The 22,324-nt window shown below is 36.6% G+C and overlaps 1 long non-coding RNA gene across 1 annotated transcript in view; it reads right to left on the reverse strand.

Annotated features, from left to right (window-relative positions):
• LOC311430084 overlaps positions 1 to 22,324 on the reverse strand; it is a 46,715-nt gene that overhangs the window by 19,377 nt on the left and 5,014 nt on the right. The window lies entirely within an intron of this gene.

Consider the following 22,324-nt stretch of genomic DNA (forward strand, 5'->3'; position numbering starts at 1 on the left):
AAATTTTCAGTACCAAATATTTCTGTTTACAGATAGACATAATTCATGTTTGATTTGCTCTTGAAAGTGCTTATATAACATCATATGCAGAGTTCTGTAATCACAACAAAGACTATTTGGTTTTTTAATGTTACAGCTCAGATCAGTAGATACAGCCAAGAATGGGGTCCTGTGAAACAAGACAGTTGAATTTATCTGAATATTTTTGAAGTTACTGATAGTTTTCTGGGCCCTGTTCTCTTGCCTGTCTCCCTTGTATTTTGATGGGCACAGACCAATCTGAAAATCAAGAGAAATATTCAGCTGATGCTAAACATTTTAGGGAAGGAAACTGGATGTCAGTAGGAGAATGAAAAGGGCAGTTGATGTGGAATCACTATGGCTGCTAAAGGACCACCATAGTCAGAGGTAACAACTGAAAATCACATGAATGGGCCCCAGTATGCCTTACTGTCTGGAATGAATCAAAATTATTAAAATCAATTCCATCCACAATCCTCTTGATAGCCATAACAAATTCACCTTTTAATACGTAACTCTTTGTGATAAAATAAAAATCTTCTTTTCAAAGAGAAAATCACTTCAAACTTCAGAAAGATTATGTAAATCAACTGTTTATTCTGCTATCTTATTTTGAACAGGTGATTCTATATCAGACAGGCAATCATTTGTCTGTTCTACCTGTATAGATATCAACATACAATGCAATGCTCAGTAAATATCACAGTTCTCAAAATGAAGACTACAAAGCTACTGATCAAATATTATTGACAGTAAGAGTAATCCTGGTTTTCTGTCTCTACACAATAGTAGAGTGGTGAACACTGGCATCACTGTGTAGGCTAAGGACAGGCATGCCACAAAGACAACCAATCTCTCATCTGAAGAAACATGTAGTTTCCTCAGGTTCTAGATGAAAAACTTTGCTAGGCTGATTAACATCCTGGATATCTATGCATAAAGAATGCTTTCATTCTCTACTGTGATCACACCAGCACCTACTTTCACCTAGATTAAAGACATAAATAAAAAAGCCAATTTTGTTAAAATAAATAATTTGACATTGTGAGTTTCAGAAACAACTCTACAGAAGTGGTATATTCCAGTACAAACTGCTGTAAAAGCTTTAAAGGTATATTGGAATACATATTTTCATATTTTAACCTGTTGTTTCTTTTGAAACAGAAGGCAGGATAGAATTAGATGGAGGGTCCTGATCATTCCATCCCCTCAGGTGAATTTCATATGTTGAGGACAAACACTGAGGTCTGCTGGGAAAGATGCAGTTTGTCTTTTCTTGGGAATAAACAGGGCAATGGATTCAGGGCTATTACTGATACTTCAGATTGGATAGATATTTCCATCAATCAGAAACTTGCAGTATCATCCTACAAATAAATTTGTACTTGACTAAAAACTGTTATTTTCTGTAAATACGATACTGTCGGAAGTGCACCTTTGAAACAGCTAACATCAAGATTTTGTCTCAATAATTACCAGCAAATGGTGTTAAATCATTTTGGAGTAACCACATTTTTATAATTTCCTTATGAAAATGTTTTCTTTACCACTGTAAGGAAATTGAAGTGAATTTTTGAATGTTTGTGGGTGGATTACATGACAATTTCTCTGCAGGCACAAGCACACTGAAATGAAAGTGTTGCTGCATGGCATGGACCACGGTGCTGCCAAACTTTCTCCTCTTTTCCCCATTCCACTGTTTTGGTTTCTTATGTTCTTATTTACATATGTGCTGTCCACAAATTTGCTTAACCCATCTTGTTCTGTCCCATTAGTACCCCAGATAACTGAGGGGACTATAGAATCTATTCACATGAGTCTATGTTGCTGTAAACATGCCAAATGATGAATCAGAAGCAAACTTAACCATGCTTCCCTACTTACTATCCGTGAAGTTTGATGACAAGTATCATATGTATCAGATCTGCATTTCTGATGGTTTCTTTCATTTCATGAAAGGACTTTCTCCCTTGCCAAGTGTAAGAGCCAGCCTATTAGAAACCTTCCTGGAAAGGAGTCATGATAACTTTGTGTGAGGGGAGGATTCATGTGGATTAATCTGCTTATATGAGAAAACACAGGTCAGTACACTGTGTGCTCCAGCAGTTTGTGTTAACCATAGTAATATATGCTAGTTAAATTGTGCAAGTATTTAATGAAAACAATAAGAATTAACAATGTACTTGCAAAAAGTTACTGGCCTGTAATTCTAAAATGTATTTATTTATATATTTGCATTCTTACTAACCTTGCCAGAATACTTTAAGATCCAGAACTCTTTCAGTCTTTGTATTTATCTTAAGCCTAATAGAGTTAACAGTCTGTTGAAATAACCCCAAATACCCAGGAGGAGAAACTGCAGAAAGGGTGGGCAGGTCACAAACATCCTATGCAGTATGCCAAAGCTATCTTAATTATTATTATTATTATGCACTGTTTCTATTAGTAACACACAATGCCTGTATCACAGTGTGATCCCAATGGTAGCTTCTGCGTAAGCAGCTAGAATCTCATATCCTGCTACCTATGGCTACCTTGCACTTTTCTTGGTTCAGAGTCGTGAAGCCCTTCACATAACTCAGCCTCTAAATCAGCAGAGTGTATACGCATAGGCTTAACATTAAACATACCTTGAGACCTGTTTAGATCCTCTGGTCAATTAAGAAATGCATATAACTCATTTTTTAAGTCAATCACATGCTCAAGTGCTTCACCACACTGTGATCTAGGAATCTAGAGTTGAAGAGGATGTGTTTAAATAAGTTCTTCAAAGGAAGAGGATGGAAATAATATGGCAGACTGTTCCATGTGCAATGCAGCTATTCTGCCCTTCTGGTGACAATCCTTACTTCTTTCCCATAACCCTTGTGGACCATTTCACTCTTTCAGTTCCTTAGAGAACTTCAGTTCCCTTTCCCTGCTTGCAGTCTGCACCCTCACCACATCCCTCTCTCCCAGACATCTAACACTATCTCCAGCTGTTCCCTGTGCTCTCGTCCAGGAGGGAGGCACTGCAGGGCTGGACAAGCTGGCTGGGGTGATGGCTTTGCTGACTGGCTGGCCTGTGTGTGCACTGACTGGCCAAACAGCAGCCTAGCTGAACACATCACCCCTGAATTCAGATTGATGCTTTTCTTTCAGAGGGCTTTAATTTGATTCTTCCTCCTGCATAGATCACATTCCTTCTTATAGTTACCTATGAACATGTCACTACTGCTTATTAAATGTCTATCGCTGAACCAATAAATAACACAGAAGCAGTAGGAAAAAGGTAAAAGACTTACTAGGACTGGAAGACTACTAGGGTATAAGACTGTTAGAATGCCATATATACTGAAACACATCAGTTTAAAAGATCACTTATAGAAACTATATATTTCTTAGGTACTTCAATGAAAAATACAGGTTTATTGTTCATTTGATGTCACAACAGTGATCTTGAATAAAACACAGTAGTTATACAGCAGATAAACACCGTTCCACTGAAAACCATCTAGAAAAGTTGCCTAGGAAACTTAGTGAGATGAACTCACCCTGATTCTCTATAGGACTCCTGACTCAGTTTTAGTACACTGAAATTAATCACTGAAATTAACCACTGACACCTGCCTACTACATCCGTAGGTGCATCAATCTTGATTGTTTGCCCCTCACTTGGTATTATGTGAAGACTGACTCCTAGAACATTGTTATATCATTTGCATTGGCAATGACTTAGCTCTTGTTACAAAAATCAGGTGTAAAACATACCCCAAATATTCTGAAACATACTTTTAACTATAAATAAATAATATATGTATATATAAATATCCTGTCTCAAGTAATAATGTATCTTCAGGAGTTTTCTGGAGGATATGTTAACACTGAAATAGGTGTAACAGGAAAGGATTACTATGAAGAAAAAATAAAAAATAATAAAAAAAATAATAAAAAAACCACCTGTGTAAATAGTTGCTAAGACTGAATCTATTATGCTTGTTCAGAAAGAGATGAACAAGTCTAAAACTTTTATCTTGATAGATCTTATATATTATGTTTTATAACCATCTATAGAAGTTTTAATAATTCCAGAGAAAGGAAAGAAAAATTTGCTGTGAAATCTGTCATACAGACTATCCAAAGTAATAAAGCAGTGCACTTTATATTGTACTTTGGGGCTGATACTGTCAACAGTGCAGCAATTGAATTGACCAGGAATTTGTTTGTGCTGGTACTGAGGTAGCATGTGTGCTACAGTAGGTAAGTTCATAACAACTGAGAAAGAAATGGGCAAGATCTGTCTGTCCCACAGGATATAGCAAATGAATTTTGAAATTTAAGGAATCAAAATCCACCTCTTCTCAGTTCAGTATCATCATCAGTCAACACCAGGTAAGATGGCTACTTTTGCTCTGTAAAACTGAATAATTACCAAAGGCTTAGCAGCATGCCTTCTTCTTTACTTGTTTTGTGTTACTTTCCTCCACCATGGAGCTTTTGGCTTCTCTCTTCCAGTTCAAGCCCCATTACACCATTCTCTTTTCCTGGCTCACCATGAACATGCATATTATCCATTATTTTCCATGAACTATATAGAATCTCTCACATCTCTTCACTGAAAATTCATCCTTTCATTTTTGATGTCTTCCCAGGCACCTAGCTCTAGCTTAACTGAATCCCAGACCAACAAACCCAGATGATTTTTTACAACTTTTAATTAATATCTCAAATCTTCCCCCTTTCCTGCCTTTACTTCTGTTTCTGCCAAATTTTTGCTATTCTTCCAAAAAAGAACAGCAACACAAGTCATGACCTTCCTTCCTCACCTCGGCAAGCATCTCTATTTTCCCTCTCCTTTTACAAATCCTGCACTATTTTCTGTCACAGATATTGACATTTCTCCTTTGCTCTCTCCTCCAAACCTTGTCCATGTGCCCCAGTGAACCTGTTCTATTCCATCTCCACACATCCTTTGTTGCTTCACACAGCCTCTCTCTTACTCTTAACCTCACACTCTATTTTGACTTTCCTCTCACAGTACAATATGCTTTAGATGCTTCAGTCAGAAAATTTCACTTTTGACCTTTATTTCTTCTTCAAGTACAGCCTTAACTCTTATCCATTTCATTTTAAATTCATCAAATGGCTTGTTTACAATAAAGAATCTGTAATTCTCCCCCTCCATTTCCAGCCTATATAGCCTCCAGGACAGCCTTGTGCCCCCTGCTCTCTGCTGAAACTGTTCTTTGCCAGAAAATCTAAAACCCGCTAGCAATTCTTGATCCCATCCTCTTTGACACATCCACCATCTTTTATGTAGATACCTTTCCTTTTCTTTACACAAGATTGTGTGCTCCCTTTTCATCACATTGTCTTCTACCAGCCTTCCTTTCTATTCATACTTTTGTCCAATCCTTCAGTAATCCATCACAAATTTCTTCCCCATGCAGGAAGGAGTTACAAAATGGCTCTTCTCTTCCTTTTTATTTATATTACTCATAAAAGAAAATGAACAGCGGATTCTCAAAGACCTACCTTCTCTAAACCGAACCATCTTTTTCATTGCACAAGAAAGTCTGCTTTGTGAATTTCTACTTGCTTGTGGATTTGTAACTTCTCAAGTTAAAGAGGGCTAAGCAAGTCCTTTATCTTCTGACAAAAATACTCTACTAACCTTTTCTGGATCACTGGTTAACATTTTCATCTTCCTTCCTGTATCTCAGGCATATTATAAAATATAAGACCATTTAAAAAAAAAAAAAAAAAAGATATATATTGTACACCCATCCCATCCAGACTGTACTAGACTGTATAAGATTTCTAAGACTTTTGGCAAAGATGATTTCAAGATAACTGTTTCTGTGTCCTCTTACTCACACGTACATGCACAGAGCAAGTCCTACATCACATTCTATCTAGGTTATTGCAACTCTGTTTTCTCCACCATTAATAAATACTGTTTGTGTTATACTTGAATTGCTATTGCAAAGATTACCTCCTATCTCATTGCTTACATATTTCCTATCAGTATTCCTCCATCTATGCCCATCTACTTGTAAGTATACATGGTTTCTTGTTTTATGGTTAAATTGTATGCTCTTTAGGGCATGGTCTACCTGTCTCTTCTGTGTTTGCACATTGCTTAATACAATGATGTCCTGGTTCGTGACTCCTAGGTGGACAAGTAAATAATAATGATAATATCTCCACTCTTCCTTCTACAGAGCTCACCCACTGAGCTGACGGCCTAAATGAAACCCAGGGTGATTAATAATGCATCCTTTTACTGACTCTTACATGTTATTATTCCTGTCACCTGTCAGGATCCACTTTGAAGGAAATCTGTTGTTTTCTCATGAAAAAGAGAGTGAAAAAGAGGCAATTTCTTTTGCCCACATTTTCAGAAAAAAAAAAAAAAAAGATAATAATAATAATTAAAAATAGATGAATAATAGTGGCAATCATGAAAGAATTAAACCTTCCTTCTGGAAGATAGTCCCAGAAGGTGCCAGAGTTTTGAGGGGTTGTCACAACAATCCCTGGACATTGTATTTGTAATACAACTTTCAGCCCTATTCCAGTGCTAATTAGTGTTTTTTATTGTATGGACATTTGTCCACTGAAAACTAGACTGCAAGACCATCAACCCATTTCACATAGGCCAGTGAACCGTAAGTAGATGATAATGAATTTTGGTTCCTACCAACCTGGACCAGATTTGAAGCAATGACCTAGAGGTGAGAAACTCTACATCTCATTACTATTCCCTGGAGTAAAACAGTTCTCAAATCATGGGATGAAAAGAAGGAGGGAAAAACCATGCCTTCCTGGTGTGAGTTAAAGGTCTCCATGAACTTTGAATTTCAAAGCTTTGTTTCAATCATTAATTTAATTCAACTTAAGTACACTCTGAAGTCTTTAATTTATACAACCAAGATACTCAATAGTCAAAATAAATAGATATTAAAACAATTTCAAAAAGAACTGAAAGGTAGTTCCTTCTTGTTCCCATTCACCCATCCCCCTACTATTCTCTTTTGTCACAACAAGCCCAATAAGGGTGATAAGATTAAATATGATTGCCTACTATTCTGTCTAGCTGACAGCTCACCTACAGTGCTCTCAAAAATAAATGTTATGGCTGTTTTTGTATAAGCTTCAAACATGTATTTGGCCTTTTAATATTTTATTTGGTTTTATTGATTTTTGCTTTAATACTTTAAAGTTTTGTAGCTGAAAAAATTGTCAGCATAGTGAACTACACAAATAGACCAGTTTACATATGGATGCTTGTAAGATCCTGAGCCTGATCTTCTTGAGCAGTAGGCTGATGGAAAAGTTATGGATAGATTGTAAAGAAAAAATGCATATTTCAGCTTTTGCTAAATGGGTCTTGTGAAAATCAGATGTCAAAAGATTGCAAACGGGTACCATAGAAATAAAAGCTAAAGAATAAACATAATGCAATCAAATTCATTCTCACTAAACTTTAGACCTTCTGTTGTAATTCTTTATATAAAAAATTCTTTTTTATTTTTTCTTGACCGTTAATACTGATAATTATATCTGTATTTCTTAAGAATATTATGAGTTGTCATTTCTGCATAGTAGCAGATTGAATTTATTCACCTTACGGATATATTATTATCACAGATAATAACTGCAGCATGATAATTATCATTAATTATTCATTTGGATTAAGAGGCAAATAGGCTTGCATTCAAGGGTCTTCCAGAGCAGTGTTCATTGTTCCAGGGCCCTGTGTGCCAGTGTGACTAATTCATACTCTTTTCAGTGCCACTGTTGACATCTGACCGGTCCCATATGTATTTATTTCAAAATATTATAAAAGGAATAAGTGCATCATTTCAGGACATAACCACTAAAATAGACATATGGTTCTTTTCTGCCCTCTCAGTGAGAATATGCAATTTTCTATTAGAAGATGTGCTCACAGAGTATCATTTCAGTAGATCTGTGTGTATGCCCTATCTTTGCATTCCTGTGTCATCCTGTTTAAGCTTATATAAGCCAATATATTTACATAATAGCTTTTAGCACAAATAATAATGTGTGAAGCTGTACACTTTTCTGTTCACTGAACATAGTATTTAGTCAAACTGATTTTAATCCATTCTGAAGCAGAACTAGGTTTAATGTACAAACATCTTCTCAGTGCAAGGTTAGAAAAAGCCAAGAGAAAGGAAAAGAAATAGATAGAAAGAGAGTACAGCTGATGAAAAAGGGACAATAAATAATATAAATGCTAATTCCTTTATGCAGCTTTCAGCCCATGCTTATTAGCAAGCCTCTCTCTCTCTTTCATTCCCTCTCTAATCTTTGCTTCATATCTAAAAAAATGTCTTGAAGGTAGTAACACGATCATCTGAGGACCAACATGACAGCTCCAATATGCACAGAGTGATAAATGTCAGTCTGGCTTTTATAGCTCTGAGGCTGCACTTATATATGCCCTCTGTGACTTACCATCTTTGCTTCCACAGATGATTCCTTTTTATTGTTAATATGTCAGCATGGGTCCAGTGCTATTGAATATGAATTGTTCTGTAATAGTCTGGAACACTTCTTCTCTAACTTTAGTTTTACCTTGTTTCACTATTTCTATGCTTAATTTTAAGGTCACATCTCTAATGTTCTGGAACAAAGGCAGCGGATTCCATTTGGGGCATCATACATTTTATAGGATATAAAGACAGGACAAGGAAAGAAAAAAACACATAGAGACAACAAAATGAAATATTTGTTATCAAAGCCGTTAAAATACATTATGGGAATAGCAGGGGCTGCAGATTTCAAGATAAAGACAGTTAAAAAGGATATTATTGTAGTAATTTTCATAATCCCTTCTTGCACACAAATGCACCGACAATCCTGCATTGTTGGCAGGGAGGCATGGGTACTTGGGTCAAAAGAGATGGTGGGACATGACAGAAACAAACAACATATTTGCAGTTGTTCCCATCAAAATATGCACCTAGGAAGAAAGAGGAAAGACAACAGAGCTTCACAGCCTGCCTGTATTATGTCCTCTTAATACTGAAACATTCACTCTAAAGCTGGCTGCAAACACGGGCAAAGTCATCAACTGATACTTAAAAAAAAAAAAAAAAAAAAAAAAAAGAGGGGGGAGCTTGAAATGGAAGCAGAGTTAGAGCAGGATTAAGTGAGAATTGAGATAGGATGGTTGGAGTGAAAGACTCTCTACTAACCAGAGACAGGGAAAGTAGTGCTTGTTCGGACTGGAAAGAGCAATGCAAGCTGGCAACATAGAATGAATGGCAACATGAATGGTCTACAGAAATTCAGTATTTACCCTTTGCATTGTGGAAGCATTAGGGACCAGCAACTGACCACACCGGAAATAGTACAAAGGAAAGGAGACATTTCTTGAACCTTTCACAAGATAAATAATTTGACACTGTCCCACACAAGATCCTCTAAATCTCCTTGTCTCTAAATTGGAGAGACATGGATTCACTGGATGGACCATGGAGTTAGATAAGAAATTGGCTGGATGGTTACACTCAAAGAGTTGTGGTCAGTGCTCAGTGCACAGGCAGAGACCAGTGATGAGTGGTGTTCCTCAGGGGTCTGTATTGGGACCACTATTATTTAACATCATTGTCGGATTCATGGACACTGGGATTGAATGCATCTTCAAGAATTTTGTGAACAACACCAAGCTGAGTGGTGTGGTCAACACACTAGAAGGAAGGGATGCCATCTAGATGGACTTTGACAAACTTGAGGAGTGAGCCTGTGAAAACCTCTTGAAGTTCAACAAGACAAAGTGCAGGATCCTGCATCTGTGTTGGGGTAATCACAAGCATGAATACAGACTGGGTGGAGAATGGATTGAGAGCAGCCCTGATGCAAAAGAGTCAGGGTGTTGATGGATGAAAAGTATGAGGTGATCAAGGAACTGGAGCATCCTGCCTATGAGGAGAGGCTGAGAGAGATGGGGCTTTTAAGCTTGGAGAAGAGGTGGCTTGGGTGATCTTACCAATGTGCATGAATATCTGAAGGGAGGGTGCAGGATGTAGATGTAGATGTATACACGTAAGTGCCAGGCTCTTTGCAATAGTGCCCTGTGCCAGGACAGGAGGCAGTGGGCACAAAGCAGAAAACAAGAGGTTCCCTCTGAACATCAGGAAGTACTTTATTGTGTAGATGATGGAGCACTAAAATAGGTTGCCCAGAGAGGCTGTGAATTTTCCCTCCTTGGAGGTCTTCAAAACCCACCTGGACATGGTCCTGGACAATCTGTTCTAGGTGTTTCCCTGCTTGAGCAGAGCGTTGGGCCATATGGCCTCCAGAGGTCCCTTCCAACATAAACCGTTCTGGGATTCCATGAAAAGAATGCTGAGACAGGGGAAGGTCCAGCTGGGTGTTAGGAAAAGGTTCTTCACCCAGAGAGTGGTTGGACACTGGGACAGTCTCCCTAGGGAACTGGTCATGGCACCAAGCTGCTGGAGTTCAAGTGTTTGGATGATGCTCTCAGACATATGGTTTTGGTCAGACATTTAGGTAGTACTGTGTGGAGCCAAGAATTGGACTCAAAAATCCTCGTGGGTTCTTCCAACTCAGGATATTCTACATTTTACTTCAGGAATATTGCATAATGTGACATAACATTAGTACCTCAGGGCATAACTGGTATGTGGCACGGGCAGACAAAATTGCATTCATCAAGCCAAGGGAAGCGAAGGTCCATGCATTTAGCATAGCTGTGTTATTCATATTTTGTTTCCAAACATTTCTTCATTCAGATGGTAGAGAAACGAGGAAGAGCTTTTTATTTGGTGATAAGTGTTTGGTGGTGTTTGTTTGGTTTTTGTGTGTGTGTGTGTGTCTGGTAGGGGGAGGAGCAACAGTAAGGCTCCTAGGTTGGACAACAAAAACAGCATGAAAGTATTTAAAATTAATTATACAGTGCAGTACTATACAGAAAGAAATAATAATAATAATTAATAAAAAAATAAAAACAGCAGCACAATGTTGGCAAAAAGAAAAAAAAATATGGTGATGAAGCCTCCAGGAATCTTTTAAAAGATAGAAATAACATCAGACCCAATTTTAGCTTTGTTCAGTATCAATTGTGAAATTTGATATTGAATCCCAACTAGAGAATGTTTATCTTGGAGCTTCCTGCTCTGTACAGACCTTTTAAGTCACAATCTTATGAACTCTTAAGAGGAATAATAATACTTTGTTAAGCAACTTTATTCTTATTTTTAGAGTATATCAATGGATGTGAAATCTTCACTCCCATCCTGTTACATTATGTTTTCTGTTATGGTCCACTGTTAACAAAACAGCTGAATCCCTGTAGTTCTGCACTTTTCAATATTCATGCAAATTTATGCATATTTGCTTCAGAAGGGTCTATTTAGTCAGAAAGGTGGCTTGCTATTTATCTTTGTGTTAACATCAGTGGCTATCCAAGATGAAGGCAAACCAGCAGTGATTGCAATGGAAGGTGCAAAACTCATTGTCAGCATGAGTTCATGATATAGATATGGGAACAGAAATTTTTCAGTTGTTAAATCTAATGTCATTCAGATGCTAGATCTAATGTATACTAAGAAAAAAAAAGCAGTCTGAAATATCTTCCAAATGTGTCAGAATCTGTTTTCAAATGCCCACCATCTAGTCCTCATTGAAGGCTGTCCCTACTGGAGAGCTTTTTTTAATTTTTATTACCATAGTTTACTTGTTTTTAAACTTCTTTTGAAAAGAGAGAAAATTGTCTTTCTTACTCTACCTTCCTCACAAGGAACTTTAGAAAACAAAATATTTTATAAATTAAAAAAAAAAAAAATCAAGCTAATTATTAAAACAAAACAAACAAACAAACAAAAAACAGAGACACTACCACCAACAAAAACAATTTCAAAAGAATGAGCAATTAAACTGGAGTTTTTAATGGAAGCAGTTCATATTCTTAATTAGCAAGTTCTAAAATAAATTTTATATAAACAATTATTTTGTCATCTGTTAGAACGTCAGAGCATTTTACTCTGGGTTTATGAGAAGTCTAGTACTACTATGTAACCCTCCTCAAAACAAAAGTGATTTTATTTTAAAGGTTGGCATAAGTGTCATAATTACATACAGTATTTGTATGAGAAAGCAGAGTAGATCAAAGAGGGTGACAGAGAAGAAACAAACAGCCACAGCAACAGAGATTTCATACTTAGAAAAGGAGCCAAAATAAATTATATTTGATCTCTGTTAACACTTTTATAATTTCATCAGGAATAATCTCTAGATTCTGTGCATTACTTCTAATCCTCCTCAGGTACTGAGCTGTCTGAAAAAGTCACTTTTTCTTTGTGATGCTGTCATGCTTCTGCTCTGCTACTGCAGTGTTGAACATGTTGCAGGCAAATGCACTCTTGATCTCTCTGTGGATAATTTTAGTTATATCTAAGTTGGCAGGACATGAATGAGCTAGAATAGATGAATAACAAACTGGGTGTGACTGGACATAATTGAATCTGGAATTTTCCACATCATCAAGCACAGAACAAAGAAAAGTAGCCCAAAGCTGACTATATCCCAAAGTTACAAGTACTGACATTTTGAGAGACAATGTACACAAGACTACATTATCATGTTATTATATTTCCCCCCTGCATTTTCTGATCAAGTCCATTAGAAGAGGCTGCTAGAGTGGTGTGCTTTTTTTGTTATTATTTTTTTTCCAATTTATTTATGGAAAGATATTTTTACAGGCTAACCCAGTTAAGCTTGACAGCTTGTTTACAATAGGACCCAGAAGACACATTACTCTATGCACAACAATATGAATATACATTTGAGATGCACACTTACGCTCATAACATTTGTTAAACATCTGAAGTGCACAGTGATCAGGTATCCAGAATTATCTATTTGACTATTTAAATATTATGAAAGTAGAGGGATTGTTTAGCTTGCTAAAATGAGAATGACATATTATCATAATTAGCATGTGTTTTAGGAAAATTGCATATCATAGCTACTTTCTTAAAAGGTGATAATGATCTGATAGAAGAGGTTTAAATTTCATCAGAAAAATATTTTATCTCTATTCATGTTATATTTTTGATTTGGACATCCAGACTGCCTCAAACTGAAATTAAGATTAATGGTATTTTCCTTAAATGAGTCTACGTCTATTTTATCCATTAGCGTGGACAAACAAGAATAGATTTATAGATCACAAAAGTTGTTACTGAGAACCTGAAAACCATTTTGTACTCACTTAGGGGATAGGGAGGAAGGAAGAGGGCTGCACTGGACCTAGTCCAGTTTGGTCCTCAAATGTGGAAATCCAGGTTTCCTTCCATCCCAAAGAAATCTGTTGTGTCAGCCCATGACTGCTTTAAGATATCGACCTAGCCACAAGGAGGTCACTCCAAAAGATCTCCCTTGTGCTTAACAAAAGGGCTGACAGAGCAATTAATGCTATCTTTCAGTAAAATTATGCTCCTCATTCTATGTGACAAATAAGACTGACAGTCTGCTCTCCATCTAGAAGCTCAGTAAAGATCTGAGAGTAGAATTTCATATTTCTTTCTACCAAATTAAATTATCTTTTTTTAAAAAAAATAAAAATGTACAGACATTGTCAGTAACTTGTTTTGAATTACTCCATTTAAAATCTGCACTGTGCTGTTATAGGTGAATTATTAATCTGCTGCCATGCTCAGGGTATTAACACCAGGAAGCCCTAACACACACACAGTTGCAGCTCCAAAATGCATTAGTCTTCAGTCCTGTTTGCCATTGTATTAGGATACAGTAGCTGTGGAATATCTTAAAATTTGTCCTGTATTTAAAAAGGAACTGTCCATTACCAGAGCACAGAGCTATGCTAGAAGTTCATTTTTCTCCAACTGTGCAGCATAAAACTTTAATTGTGAAACAGTTTTTTAAATTCCTGTGGCACAACCTGACAGGGGGAGGTTTAGGTTGGAAATTAGGAGACATTTCTTTTCAGAAAGAGTAGTCAAGCGTTGGAACAGGTTGCCCAGGGAAGTGATAGAGTCACTGTCCCAAGGGATGTTCAAGAAAAGTTTGGACCTGGTGCTTAGGGACATGGTTTAATGGGTGACATTTGTAGTAGGCGGATGGTTGGACCAGATGATCTTGAAGGTCTTTTCCAACCTTAATGATTCTATGATTCCATGATTTACAGATAACTTCAGAACCTACCCCTATCTTCCCAAAATGACATTTGCATTACAGATGCATTACAGATGCATTACCTATGTTAGCCAATATAGGCTTCTACCTAGACTTCATCATATTTTCTAATGAAATCTCAGTTCCCATGCCTTTTCAGAAGACATTGTCTTCTCCACAAACTACTGGATAGTGCTTCTGCTATTCCTGTTATTTTTTAGTTCATTTTTTTCCTCATGGAGGACTGATATTAATATAAAAGAAGTAGAATGACTCCAAGGGATAACTGGTTTGTGGGTCAAGCACACAGTGCAAAACTTCTCTAGCTACCTTGTCACATTTTGCAGTACCCTGTTTTTTTGTGTTAATTTTCTGCTAACATTTATGGAATTAAGCTATCTTAGCAAAAAATATTTTAAAGAATCAATTTGCACATTCATTGCCTGAATATTAATAGATGAGGAATTTTACTGTAACACAGCTTTGAAATTCAGGGCTTTACACACTCATACTGTTGGAAGGAGGTGAGGGTTGAAAAAAATAATATGTGCCTTATACTAGAATAACAGTTCTAGTTTTGATTAAGAATAAAAATAAAAAAATAAAAAAAGATTGCTCAGGTACATAGCCAGCTGGCTTGATGTGTATGGGAAGTATTTATAGGTAGTCATGAGCTGCACAACACTGTTGAGAGGCTTCACAAGGTCTCATCCGTCTCCACAAGACCCTACTGCTCCATGTACCCATGTTTGTCAGCATCCCAGAGTAGCAGCTATGAGTCTTGTGGTATGTAGAGGAATGGATAGCAGGTTACAACATTGCATTGCCACAGCTGTCATTCTTTCTGTCTAAAACTGTGCCTATTCAGAGATAGCTCAGATATCTCTGCAAAACGCTGAGCTGTGCAGACAATGCATACCTCAAGCCACCAGATTTGCATAGGATAGTGCACGGGCTTTTGTTAGCCACATGTATGGCTGTCTCTTAACAATCAGGACCCGAGGACACATTGGCTACCTTGTGTTATCAGAACATTCTTGGTGATCAATTCACAGTGTTTTAAAAGTTCATTAAAAAAAAAAAAAAAAATCATTGAATAATTAAGGAAATAGTGATCTCTTTGTGGCTATTTCATGAGCTGAAAGAAAGGTTAAATTCATGGGATAAATTATTCATTGTGAGTTATTCACTCAGCTTTAATAGTTTGTAATTCTATAAAGAGCTTTGCTTAAGAAATGCACTATATAAATCAATCAATAGCATTAATAATATGCAGGAAGGATTTTCTCCTTTGTGATCTGCTTTTCAATAAATTGTACCCCCTTGACACATCACCTACCATCATATGACCATTCTTCTAGCCTCTGCTGCCCCAGCCTGTCTGTCACTGGACCACAGCTGTGACATTCAGACATCAGACTTCCTTTGCCTTCACACCACTGCATTTTAAGGTCCATCAGTGCTGGTGGACCTTGACCCTCTCCTTTATCTGTTTTTGTTAAGAATTCAAGCAAACACAATTATACATGTGCCCACACATACATGTTTTGTTATGACATACTTTAGTTGCATCACCAGTATATTGGATACTGACCGTCATCACCCAGACTTCAAGCACATCAGATACCTTCTTCACAGCTGTGTTAGAGATGTTGAATCGCCTCTCATCTAAAGCCCAGAGCCTGCAACTGCATGCTTACATCCTGCCTGCTCTGTTTTGGGGAATGATGCTTAGAGGAGATACAGCTAAGTCTGAATATAGGTGCAGCAACAAGTGATTCAGGGAACAGCAGCTACATGAGAAAGCACCTGAGTGCTGTGCAGGTGTGCAGCCTGTGCTGAAGGAGATGCTGTGCCAGCCTTTGATAACCTACGTGGTTCCCATTCATCTCGATTAAAGCTAGTATGAATGTGTACACACGTGCTGAACCACAGTGCCTTTAGGCACAGACTTAGCTCTGCTTCTGTGGGCAGCCTTTTTAACTCTTCTCTGCCGTGTTCCAGAGCTTGTTAATGCACAGTGGCCTGACACTCCAGTTCCTGGAATTGACCTTACAGGTAGAGTGAGGGGAGTTACTGTATAGGATTAGAACTCCTGTCCCTGATGGTGGTCCCAAATGGGATGAACTGATTGGAAAGCAATATCAACAATACTTTTGTGTCTCATTGTCAACTCCCCTCATACTGCCTTTTGGTCTAGTCAGTGTGAGCTGACATGCAATATGATTCTAAGTTTGACTACATATGAATGTTTTTTCTCTGCTTCATACACATATGGCTAGTGAGCTATGTTAACATATTTATATTTTGCTAGTTATTTCTTCTTCAACCTTAACTGTCTAATTTAACTTATTGATTCCTGAGTAGGATAAAACCACTAACGCATCAATAAAATCCCCCCCTCCCCTCCAATTGCAAAAATGGTCATAATTCATATTAAGTACAGATCTACATTGGATTAAGTCAGAGTTGAAATCTCACAAGTATAGATTTTACCAAAATATTTATTTGACTGTAGGTGGGCTAAAAAACTCATTTTGGGGGAGCATTTCAACCTTTTTATTTCTATTTCTAAACAGTCCCAGAATGTGCAAAGACAATTGATAAATACATAACTCATTTTCTCTGTCTCACTATTTCAGTTTGAATTCTTTCTTCCTTACTGTGTATGATTCAACCTGTACCCAAAAATTCAGATGGAAACATTTAAATATTTCCCTTGATGCTTCTAATAAATCTTCTGCACGGATAGGTACCTCTTGCATTTTCAAGCCTCTTTGCTAATAGTCATTCTTTTGTTGACTAATATACTCAAACTGATGATTTTCTGTGGATTGTACTCTCATTTTTTTGAGCATCCAGTCTGATGCTTCCCAGTTCCATCTGTGCTAGTTCTGAAGAGAATCTCTTCAACTGAACTGTTTGGGATTTCTATTTTGTGCATACACAGCACTGCCAAATGTCCAAGCTCTGAATAAAACCCAGATGTCAGCCACCTCAGTTTGGACATCCAGACTGTTGAATGAGTGATTTAAATACCTCAGAAGAATACAAATTAGATGAATTCATTGACCTATAGGGATGCAACAGAACTTAAAGGAATTGCTCACATAATGAACATTGTTCATCCCATACAGTAAATGAGGCAGGTATCCTGTGAAAAAGGATAGGTTACAGATCATTTTACTAAAGACTGTACCATAATGTGTCTCCACCAGATGGACAGATGTAGATTTCACATTCATAAGCAACCCTAACTGTGTTTCTCTTCTAAGCTCTTCAGCCTTAATCTTAATATTGTCCTTGGGCTGTAAAATTTGTATGTAAATACAGAAGCGATTTTTTTTAAAGAAAAAATATTATTATAATTTTAAATTAGCATTGTGTTCAGTCCTCTAGCAAACAAATATATTAAATGATCCTTTTTTCACTCTCTCAGTTACCTATCAAACATGCAGATAGAATATGCACTACATTAAAAAAAAAAAAAAAAAAAAGTATATACAGAAGGATTAGTCAGGTCAATGTATTACTTTGGTAATGGTAATGGTGAGGAAAGAAATCTGACCCCACATAGTCAGAGTTTAACCTTTTAGGTATTCCTCTTGTTGAAATTTAGAAATGCTACCCTGGAGAGTGGTTCAGTGCATATTTGTACTTTTCCTGTATACTTTTAATACTCCACAAAATAAAAGTGCTAACCCAGTTCTGGTATTTTATCGTACTCCTAAACTGTTATAAATATGACAGATGCCCTCTTTTTCTAACTATAGAAGTTTTTTTTCCAGCTCAATCACAAAGCATTTCCATTAAAAGCTGAAGACCCCATCTCTAACCCTGGCAATACCTTCTCCACATGATTAATTATTTTACACATTCTGTAGTCCATTAGGGAAGTGTCTGATGGCCTCAGGACACAGATATCTAGCCTTTATATGCTTTATTTTGCCAACCTCATTTTCTTTTCTATCTTTTTTACAGTGAAATAGAAAACACCATATTACTTTGGTTTTCCACTGACATATTTGTTTGGCCTACATCTTAATGAAGATTTTTCATAAAAGTCATTAACTTGCACTTTCAATAAAATCTTAAATATATAAGTCATTTAAGCTATTAAATGTCTAGAAATAGTTATGAACACTACATATAAAAAGAATTTTTATAAAAACTCTAATATATTTTCTAAAGATAAATATTTTACTAAATCTCAGGCTTGTCCAGAAAAATACCAAAGATTAATGAAGGCAATAGAAAAATGTGTATTTTTTATTGGAAGACAGGATCAAGTATTACATTTAGTAATGGTAGTGTAAATGAGAAAATAAAAGGTGTCAATATTGAGATCAGAAGCATCACAATGGAGAACAGCAATATGCTTCCAGTTTATGCTGTTGATGTTCAATGGTCTGTTGTCTTCTAGTAATTTTAGTGGGGAAAAAAAGTACATATGTGGATTTTATCTGTTGTGATAATAACCAATTCTGACCTGCAAAATATTTTCTTCACTTATTTATTTATTTGTTTGTTTGTTTTCATTTCAGGTACGGGATAACAAGGTTGCAGTTAAGCTGGTAGAGAAGCATGGGGCAAATTCTCAGATATTTCCTATACAATTCAGTATGCTACCACATGTCATAACTGAAGAATATAAATGTAATCCCAGCTGCTGTGAAAATGTTTTAACAAAAACCCTTCCAAAATTCCCTCTGCTTTCAAAATAACCCAGATTCCACCCTAGACACTAGCTTGAAGATAGATATGTCAGAAAATCTTACATAATTGGTTTTCTTGCTTCAGAAGAGTACATAACTTTCCTGCCTCCAACATTCTGAAAATTGGACTGCTGTTTAAATTAGGTGGTTTTGTTTATGATACTAGGCAGCAGTAAAGTATACTTTAAAAATGATTTACTGAGTTTTGATTTTCGGATTTTCATATTCCTTTTTTTTTTTTCCATCTGTTTTAAAACACCTCATCCATCTGGATTATTGCAATGGACAGTGAATAAACAAACAAACATAAAAACAAACACATTTCTGTAAAATTTAATATGGATATTTCAGCCAATGTAAAAAATATATTTTGGCCTTTTTAGCTAAACTATATTTGTCAGAGGTCATGGTTATCAAACCTCAGAGCTCAGGTTTTCATTTCCAGTTTTAGGTGTTAAGATCTCAGGTAAATAGGCTACATATGAAGACTGGATATGAAGGTCTTAAGCTTTCTCCAGATGAAGTTTCAGTGACTATACACCTCATTTTGGATTCCCATCTGGGTGCCTAAATGTAGGTGAAATGAACACACCTTTAAGCCATGTTCACTTATATTCTTAATATTATCTTCCAGGAGTTAATTTGATTAAATCCCTTTTAGGACAGATGAAGAACCTGCTTGCTGGAAAAACCTTGTAGGCCACAGTTAAAATTCCCTGTATAAACTCTTCTACATCTCACCCCTGCTGCATACCTTAACTGAAATTTCTTGTGCTGCTGTAGGGCAGGATCATGTCTGATCAACATTTAAAAAAAAAAAAAAATCAGTCTCACAACTTCATCCTCTGACATTTTAAAACGTCTTCTGCAATCAAATTCGTAATGTTTTGACCAGTTTGTTTTCAACGAGTTGTGTAGCATTGAAATAGGCTACCCAGGGAAGTGGCTGAGTCACCATTACTGGAGGTCTTGAAGAAACATGTAGATGCAACACCTAGTAGCATGGTTTCGTGGTGGACTTGTCAGTACTAGGTTAAATTTTGGACCAGATGATCTCAGAGGTCTTTTCTAACCTTAAATAATTCTATGATTTAGATTAAGTGTAAAGGTCTACTAAGGATATGTCAATATCTGAGTGAGTGACTTCTGGTTCTCCTTAAATTAGTGAAGAGGTCAAGAGAAATTCATACTTTTAGATCTGGCTTATTATAGAGATCTACAAGAGGATGAGATAGATAGCCTACAGACAACAGTGTCTCTTCATTGATCTGGGAGTTTAAAGGTAGTTGTAACAAACACCTACAGTTGGTCAGTTGAAATACACCAGAGTAGACAATGTATTCTTTCCTTAATTCTGGAAATTTCCTGTAAATCTCATTTATATCTACCACACAAAGTAACACTGTCTCAGGATTTACTTGTATCAAAACTTCTGTTTCTGTTTTTATACCTACAAGAAAACTAGTCTGAACAGAAGTTTGACTCTTTTTTTCCACCAAATTAGGATGAAAAGACAAAGTAATGACTTCCCCTATTGAATTAATATTTTTTAATAATGTTATGTGACCCATGCTATGTGGCACTGAAACAGGCTCCCCAGGGAAGAGGTCATGGCACTGAGACTGCTAGAGTTCAAGAAGCATTTGGACAATGCCCTCAGACATATGGTCTGTTTTTTAAGCAGTCCTGTGTGGAGCCAGGAGTTGGATTTGATGATCTTTGTGGGTCCCTTCCAACTCAAGATATTCTATGATTTTGTGATCATATTTTTTGTCTAAACAGTGTAAAAAAAAAAAAAATTAAACACATCTTAATGTAAAATTTAAACTTTTGACCTTAAAATAAAACAAAAAGGTTGAAATAATTCATTACAGTATGATTCAGAAATCTTAAGGTAGACATCTGAAGTAGCACAGATGCATCACATCCTAGATTTGCGCAGTCCTCTCCACAAGGTATAGCTGGCAAGTTGCCATTCAGATGCATGACATGGTGCCAGGTCTCCATCTATAGCTCCCATCCCAGACCATAATCTGGAGTTCACCTTTGCCAGCTGTGTCTGGTCCACTCCTAGCAGCACAGGCAACATGGGAGCCTTTTCCAGCCTGTGTCTGTGCCTTGTGAGTCAGACAATTCACTGCAGAATTTTATTGCAGTGGGAACAATCAACAATCATGCATATGACACAGAGACTTTGGCTACCAACACTGGTCATTGAAATTATTGGGGAGATGATGGTGGATCAGAGAAAAGACTATCTGATGTTCTCAGAGCAGGGATTCAGACAGTGGTATACAAAGGCCAGACTGCTTACGCTCACCGTTGTCTTTGCAATATTTTTAGGGGAAATTTGTCTCTGCATCCCACTCTCTACCCTTTCTCTTCTCTTCTTATTCCTGCTGTCTCTGTCATATTATATCAATGACACAAAAAGCTTCTTGACTGTATGCAAATCAGAGCACAGAATTTGCACTTAGGTAAGTTAAAGCAGTAGATGTGATTCAAGTGTCTTTCTTAGGTCAATTGATCTTCCACGGACACAGTTTTTTCTAGGAAGGTGAACAGCACACCAGATTAAAACAAAACAAAACAAAACAAAAAAACTTGAAAGGGAAAGGACTTTTTCTTTTTTGTTGCTTGTTTGTTTCCCTTTTTTCTTTTTTTTTTTTTTTCCTTTTTATTTATTTATTTTTTTTTTCTGAAATCTGTCTTATTACAGCATCTGCAACCACCACTGACTTCAGCACAGGCTGTACACTTTACAACACTGAAAACTGAGACATTATAGTTCTTTCCATTCTGGACCCAGCCAAGAAGCTAAATAAGTTCCTGACTAGCTCAGAGACACTTCTGGCTCTTTACTATATCATGGTAATATTACATCTGGAGCTGTTAATTAATACATTTTAAAGACATATTTAGTCTTAGTTATAGCAGATGTGGCACTGTTAATGCTCTGCCATTCCACCCTAGGTTCTCTTCACTCTTTGAACATTACCTTTTCATTTTAACAAGATTTTCTCTTCCATTGGATTTTTTTTTCAAATATCTGTTAGTTTGGAGGGGGAGGGAGGTAATGGGGGAAGAGGTGTTTGTTTGTTTTGGTTTTGTTTTTTTTTTCCATTACAAGCAGGTGTATAAGTGATTGGTTTATACAAAATTTCAGAGGGATTCTTTTTCAGATCATAGACCTATAGGGAATATGTAGCTAATTTAAAATGCTTCACAGATTTACACTGAAAGATATTCCATAAAAGAATGACACTACAAGTTACATCAAACAAGCAAACATTTGTTATGGGGACAGTAAAATTTACTTTTCACAAAAGGAGCCTACAGTAATAATGCATTCAATTCTATTTCCCAGAATGCTTCTTAAGTATGTTAATAAAGTCTTTATTGTGTCTGCTTATAAA

The sequence above is a fragment of the Aythya ferina genome (assembly GCF_964211825.1).
Source record: "Aythya ferina genome assembly, chromosome: 1".
Taxonomy (NCBI): Eukaryota; Metazoa; Chordata; class Aves; order Anseriformes; family Anatidae; genus Aythya; species Aythya ferina.